Source organism: Coenobita brevimanus, chromosome 73 (assembly GCF_032717465.1).
Source record: "Coenobita brevimanus isolate Jiangsu-jjx chromosome 73, ASM3271746v2, whole genome shotgun sequence".
Taxonomy (NCBI): domain Eukaryota; kingdom Metazoa; phylum Arthropoda; class Malacostraca; order Decapoda; family Coenobitidae; genus Coenobita; species Coenobita brevimanus.
The window spans coordinates 3,832,905-3,839,989 of record NC_137026.1 but is presented as its reverse complement, the minus strand read 5'-3'; the positions used below and the strand labels follow the sequence as shown (position 1 = coordinate 3,839,989).

At 39.6% G+C, this 7,085-nt stretch overlaps 1 non-coding gene across 1 annotated transcript; it reads right to left on the bottom strand.

Annotated features, from left to right (window-relative positions):
* Positions 1-1,809: 1,809 nt before the first annotated feature.
* Positions 1,810-1,928, bottom strand: LOC145407587 (5S ribosomal RNA). Its single transcript, XR_013898738.1, has one exon. It is a non-coding gene; the product is annotated as a 5S ribosomal RNA (ribosomal RNA).
* Positions 1,929-7,085: the final 5,157 nt, after the last annotated feature.

Genomic DNA, 7,085 nt, shown 5'->3' with positions numbered 1-7,085 from the left:
TCTGTTCTTTCTCTAACTCTGTCTATAAGTATCCTACCATACACTTTTCCTATTATACTAAGAAGACAAATGCCCCTATGATTACCACACACTTCTTTTTCCCCTTTTCCTTTGTACAAGGGAATAATTATACCTGATTTCCAATCCTCCGGGACTCTACCTTCCTCCCAGGCCAATCTGCACATCTTCCACATCCATTCTACTACTATCTCTCCCCCATGCTTCAGCATTTCACCACACACTCCATCAATTCCTGGGGCTTTCCCCGATTTAACTTTCTTCATTGCTTTCACAACTTCTATCCTACTGATTTCTTCCTGTCTTCTCACCTCCCTCCATCTCCCAGCCATTCCCCAGCCACGTATACTCGCATTACTTCCATCCTCTACGTTCAACAATTCCTTCAAGTGTTCTCTCCATCTGCTCACTTTTTCTCCCTTCTCCACTAGTAATCTACCATTTTTATCTTTCACTCCCCTGCTAACTTCACTTGCACCCTGTCTTACTCTTTTCACCTCTCTCCAGACATGCTAAGTAGGATAATAACATCATCCATTAGACCAACCCTGGAATATGCATCAGTAGTCTGGAGTCCTCATCTCAAAAAGCATATAGACAAGTTTGAAAAAGTTCAAAGGGCCGCAACAAGATGGATACCAAGCTTAAGGGACCTAAGCTACGAAGAAAGACTAAATAAACTGAATCTACCAACACTACAGGAGAGAAGGAAAAGAGGTGACATGATAATGCTATATAAGTGCGCATCAGGGAAGGAGAAAATAGACATAAATGATTACTTAACATATGGAGAAGCATCAGCAAGAGGACACTGCAAAAAACTGCATAAGAAGAGAGGTGATAAAGACGTAAGGAAATTCAGTTTCCCAAACAGAGCAATTGATTAATGGAATGCACTACCGAATGAAATAGTGTGTGCCAAAACAATTCGCAAATTTAAGGATATGTATAGTACGATAAATATGGTTTAAGACACGGGACAGTACGAGCTTGACTCATTCCTGTAAAGATACAATTAGGTAAGAATACACACACACACACACACACACACACACACACACACACACACACACACACACACACACACACTTAATACAATATCAGTTTCGCTATAGTAGCTGGTAATATTAGTCATCATCATCATCATCATCTAACCCTGTGTTGCCCCACGAGGAGCGTAGGAGCCCGGGGCTATGCAAATTGATTCTGACAGTTGAGATGAGTGACCAGCCTCACTCATCCCTGAGTGGCATTACATGAGCAATAAACCCCAACCACGCAATGGATGTACTGTAAATCTTCACTGGCTCAATCCGATTGGAGCGCCGTAATTACCCACTAAACCACCAGGCGCCATAATTTGGTTATATGGTTACCACCCAGCCTAGTAAATAGTTTCCTGATGTACAGGAAACCATTTGACTTGTCACTCAGCGTAGAGTCACCCATAGACAGAAGGAAGGAAAGAAGGAGAAACACAGAAGAGGAAAGAGGGAACGAAAGAGAGCAAAGGGCAGTCATCTGAGAGCAGCACTACATCGAGTGAGCGGATGGTGAGCGCCCCCACTTACCACTATAATTATACCGGTAATAATAATACTAATAATAATATTAATAATAATAAATTAATGATAATAATAGTAATAATAATAATAATAATAATAATAATAATAATTCATTCATTCATTGCCAGACGCCATGTATCCCAGACGGGGTGGCCAATGGCTTAGAGTTAATTGTTTTACAGGGAAGGGCACTAATCCTCCACCAACCCCACTTGACACGTAGGGATGCCAACAGCATCTGGTGTTCCCAGGCGGTCACCCATCCAAGTACTAACCAGACCCAACGTTGCTTAACTTCGCTGATCGGACGGGAAGCAGTGTACTCAACGTGGTATGGCCGTTGGCATAATAATAATAATAATGATAATAATAATAATAATAATAATAATAATAATCTATCTGTCATCTATCTATCTATTGCCAGACGCCTCAATCCCGTTTGGGGTGGCCACAAACAAATCGCCTCCAAGTCGCCCTGTCCCCCGCCATTTCACTGCCCTGCTCCCAACTCACACCCCCCTCTCTCATATACCTCTCCACCCCATCCCTCCATCTCATCCTCGGCCTCCCCCGCCCTCTTCCCCCCTCCACCTCACTCACATACACTCTCTTCGTCAGTCTTTCACCCTCCATCCTCTCCACATGGCCAAACCATCTCAGTGTGTTCCTCATAACGCTTCCTATCACATCCACATCCACACCACAACGCTCCTTTATATCCTCATTCGTCAGCCTGTCTCTCCACGTGACTCCACAGACTCCTCTTAAATAACTCACTTCCGCTGCTCTCACTCTTGACTTGTGTCCTTCCAACAATGTCCAAGCTTCACTTCCGTACGTTAGAGTTGGTATCACAATACTGTCATGTAGTAACTTTTTCACTTCCATGCTCACTTCCGTGTTTCTTATCACTGCTTTCAAAGAACCAGCAACCTTTCTTCCCTGCTGTACCCTTTCAAGCACTTCACCCTCCAAACCTCCATCCTTACTCATCACACTACCCAAGTACTTAAACGTACTCACATTTTCCAATTCCTCATCATCCAACCTCGCTGTACATTCACTGACTTCACCTCTCTCAAAGACCATCACTTTACTCTTCCCTACATTCACCTTCAGAGTCCGTTTCTTACACACTCTCAAACTCATAATAATAATAATAATAATAATAATAATAATAATAATAATAATAGTAATGAAATAATAATAATAATAATAATGATAATAATAATAATAATAATAATAATAATAATAATAATAATAATAATTATGATATACTATTCTTCGCTGTTGATAGATGTGTGGGTAGATAAACAAATACATCCATACACAGACTGATAGATAGACTTTACGCAGTTTCACAGCAAGTGCATCAGATGTCTATTATTATTAATATTATTATTATTATTATTATTATTATTAGTATTATTAATATTATTAAGAACTCCACATTCTGTGGAGTTCTTACTGATATTGTAGATACTATTTCTTTTTTTTTTTTTTTTTTGAGGGGGGGGTAAGATCTAGACCAGTAATTCTCAAACTATGGGTGGTGACCCAAAGGTGGGTCGCGAGAGGAATTTTGATGGGTGGCAGGGACATAGAATAGCCCTGATGCTTTCAGTGTATTTTATTTACTTAATTGAAACTAATTATCCTTATTACACTATTGGCGTATTGACAAAAACTACGATAGGCTATATACCAGTTCTCTCTCTCTCTCTCTCTCTCTCTCATTTTCTTACCCCATGGGTGGCAAAGTCTTGAAATATTCCAGATCGGGTCACCCACTAAAAGTCTGGGAACCGCTGAGACAGAGCCTTGACATTGGCAGCAGTGATGTATCTTGGCTGCGTCTTTTGCCATCATCTTTCTTCCCTACCACTACCGCCCTCTGTGCTAGTTTTTCTGTGTTCCATGAGAAGGCAATGGAGGCAGTAGACAGAAAAAAGAGAAGAAGGGGAAGAAAGAGAGGAAGAGGAGTAAAAGAGAAGGAAGAGGAGAGAAGGGATAAGGAGAGAACAAGAAAGGGTGAGAAAAAAGATGAGGAAGATGGTAAAGAGGGAAAGAAATAACTTGAAAAGAAAAAAGAATAAAAGATGACGATGAGGATGAGTCGAGAAGTAAACAGGAATAGGAAAAAGAAGAGAGAGGAGGTAGAAGACAGAAGGAAAAAACAGAAAGGGAATAAAAGAGGAAGAGGAGGAAGAGTACAGAAGAGAATTAAAAGAAGACAAGGGAGAGGAGTGAAAGACTAGGTGAAAGGAGTGGAAGAGGATGGAAAGTAGAGAGTAGGGAGAGGAGGAGGAGGAGGAGGGACAGGACGAGGAGGAGGAGGGAGAATAGAGAGGATGGAACGTAGAGAGTAGGGAGAGGAGGAGGAGGAGGAGGGAGAATAGAGAGGAAGGGGAGGAGGAAAAGAAGGGAGAGTAGAGAGGAGGAGGAGAAAGGAGAGTAGAGAAGAGGAGAAAGATTAAAAAGAAAAGTAGGAAGAGGAGAAAGAGGCAGAAAAGGAGGGCAGGAGAAAATGGCTGGCTCTCTCACCCCCTTTGTTATGTTTATTTGATGGAGTACATGTGTCTTCCTTGTTTCCCTCTTCTTGCTCATTTCTTTCCTTCCTTCCTTCATTTTCTTTCCGTCTTTCCTTCAATTTTTCTTTCCTTCCTCCCTTCATTCATTTTTTCCTTCCTTCCTTCCTTTCCTCATTTTTTCCTTCCTTCCTTTCTTCAATTTTTCCTTCCTCCTTTCATTCATTTTTTCTTTCCATCCTTATTTCATTTTTTTCTTTCCTTCCTCCTTCCTTCATTTTTTACTTCATTTCTTTCTTTCCTTCCTTCATTATGAAGTTCATTCCTTCCTTCAGTCTAGTTTGGGGCAATTTGTCTTCCTTTCATCACTGCATGTCTCCTTCGTCCCTTCTTTCCTCTCCATTCTATATATCTCTTTGTCTTCCTCTTTGTTATTTCTTTATTTCTTTGTCCTTTTCTGGGTTTCTCTACAACTTCTACCCTTCCTTTTTTCCCTCTCATTGGTATTTTCCCTTTCTTATATTTTTTCCCTGCCTTCTTTTCCTTGTTTTCTGTTCGTCCCTTTTTCCTCTGTCTTTCCCTTGACTGACTTACTTTTTTAGTTTATTCCTTCCATCTCCAGACGATTATTATTCATCTTGAGAGAAGCTTTGGTAATCAAGGAGTTAGCTGGAGTTCCGTCTGACGCCTTTAATTGGTCAAATACATAGCTCCTAAACTGAATACAATCGTCTGTTAGTAGAAAGAATACACCAGTAGAATACGTAACCGGAGTGTAGTAGAAGTAGTAGTAGTAATAGTAGTAGTAGTAATAGTAGTAACAGTGGTTAGTAGTAGTAGTAGTAGTAGTAGTAGTAGTAATAGTAGTAGTAGAAGTAGTAGTGGTTAGTAGTAATAGTAATAGTAGTAGTAGTAGTAGTAGTAGTAGTAGTAGTAGTAGCAGTAGTAGAAGAACTACTACTAGTAGTAATTAGTAGTAGTAGTAATTAGTAGTAGCAGCAGCAGTAGTAGTAGTAGTAATAGTAGTAGCAGTAATCTTGTTAGAACAGGTGTGGCAAATCCTCAATCAGTCGCCAGGTGTGTACTGTTGACTCTCACCTGTGTCCTTGTTCTGGTCTTTGTATACATGTTATTACCCTTCAGTGTCACCCAATCTTATCCCCCTACATTTTATCCATTTCCACTCGTATCCCTTCAGTCCATTCCCTGCTCTCTCTCTCTCTCTCTCTCTCTCTCTCTTATTATTATTATTATTATTATTATTTACATGTAATAGGCATGCACACTGAAAGTGGGGAAAGTGTTCGAGCGAGCGAGCGAGCAAGTCAGACGGTGATGAATATTGTCTCATGTGGCTCACCACCTTTTTTCTTGACGTGAAAATACTAAAAAGATTTTATTGGATTACTCCAAAAATATTCAGTCACACTTCCTAAGCCAATAATCCTCTTGTATTAATTTTAGTTCTAGGGCTTGGAACCTAGCACGTTAATAATGACTTAGTTTTGTGCTTACTCACAAAAGTTACTTTCACCAAATCTCTCGGTGCGCTCCTATTCAAATCAGAAATCAGAAATTCAGAGTTACTTTCGTCAGTCATTGTACTGTATTACTCTGACTCGGATTCAGTCAAAAATTTCCAAAGAAAGCCAAACAGAAAGTATTATTTGTTTCGAAAAGGCAAAACCTGGTCGCTCTGAGCAATCATCAGAAAATACTGCTGTGATACACAACCTTAGACCGTTACTTCTTGCGCAGCCGGCTGTTATGCTAATCTGCCTTATAAAAAATAGTTACCTCGATTTATGGGAAAAACTGTTGGAAATTACGGGTTGTTTATGAAATGAAAATAATTGAGGATTTTTATGCAGTTTCCAAATTGGTCTCTATCTTTCTTGTAACTTCAAAATTGGCTGAGATATCCAAAAAAGTTTGCTACTGTACTGCAGAGTTTTCCTCCCAACCCCTGCCCCCATTTCTTGCTGATGCGATAAATCTTTCACTTGGGCACATCTGCCGGGGGTCCAAACTGTGACTAAACTTAGTGTTCTCACTCGCTTTGTTCGCACGAACAATAAAATTTCACATCTAAAGTATTCACTGTTTTATTGTATTCCTTTTATGACTTCCTTTTCTATTACTAACATGCATCAAAGATTAGTGATTTTTTTTTTTTTTTTAATCATATTTATTTATAATCATATTTAATTGTGGAGACTACTGCTTGTGTAAAGAACCATTACATTGATGATGCCTGTAAGTAATTAAAGAGGTGTTACTTGACCTGTGTTAATCACAGCTAACTAAGACCAGTCAAATAATGCACCAGTCTGGGAGTTAAAACCTATAATGCCAGTGGCCAGACTAAGTTGATGCAAGGCATAGTTTTTGTACTGAACTAAGCTATTAGTGCATTAAAATCCATACTACCTATCAGTGCCATGGGTCACAAGAATACCAACATTATACACAGCAAAGCAGTGCCTGACACACTCAAGCTGGCTATATGACATTATTGCTGAGGCCATGTCTAACACATGGGGCACAGCAGCAGTGAGATACTAAACTAAATGGTGTTACTGTATGTGGACATGCATCAAGGTTTTGCCTGTGCTTTTGTTATACTGCTACTTAACACAACTTGTAATAATCTAACCACTAAGGCACTAACTGCACACTTACGGCTATGGCCGCACTACAGTTCTTAATACTACATACTAATACTAATACTGTACTTACAACAAACACACTGCCGTATATCAGTCTTTACTTCTATTTCTATAGCTCTGTTTTTTCTGTTAGCAAACAACACAGTGGACTGAGCCATGTACTGTCTCAGTACTCTTAGTTTATTGATTTTCAAAGTTTTTCATCCTATGTACCACATGAACATTTTCTGCAGTGGTGATGTACCCCCACCTGGCATGAGGAGAAAAATGTATGGCTTGCGATATTATTATAAAATGCCTATTAA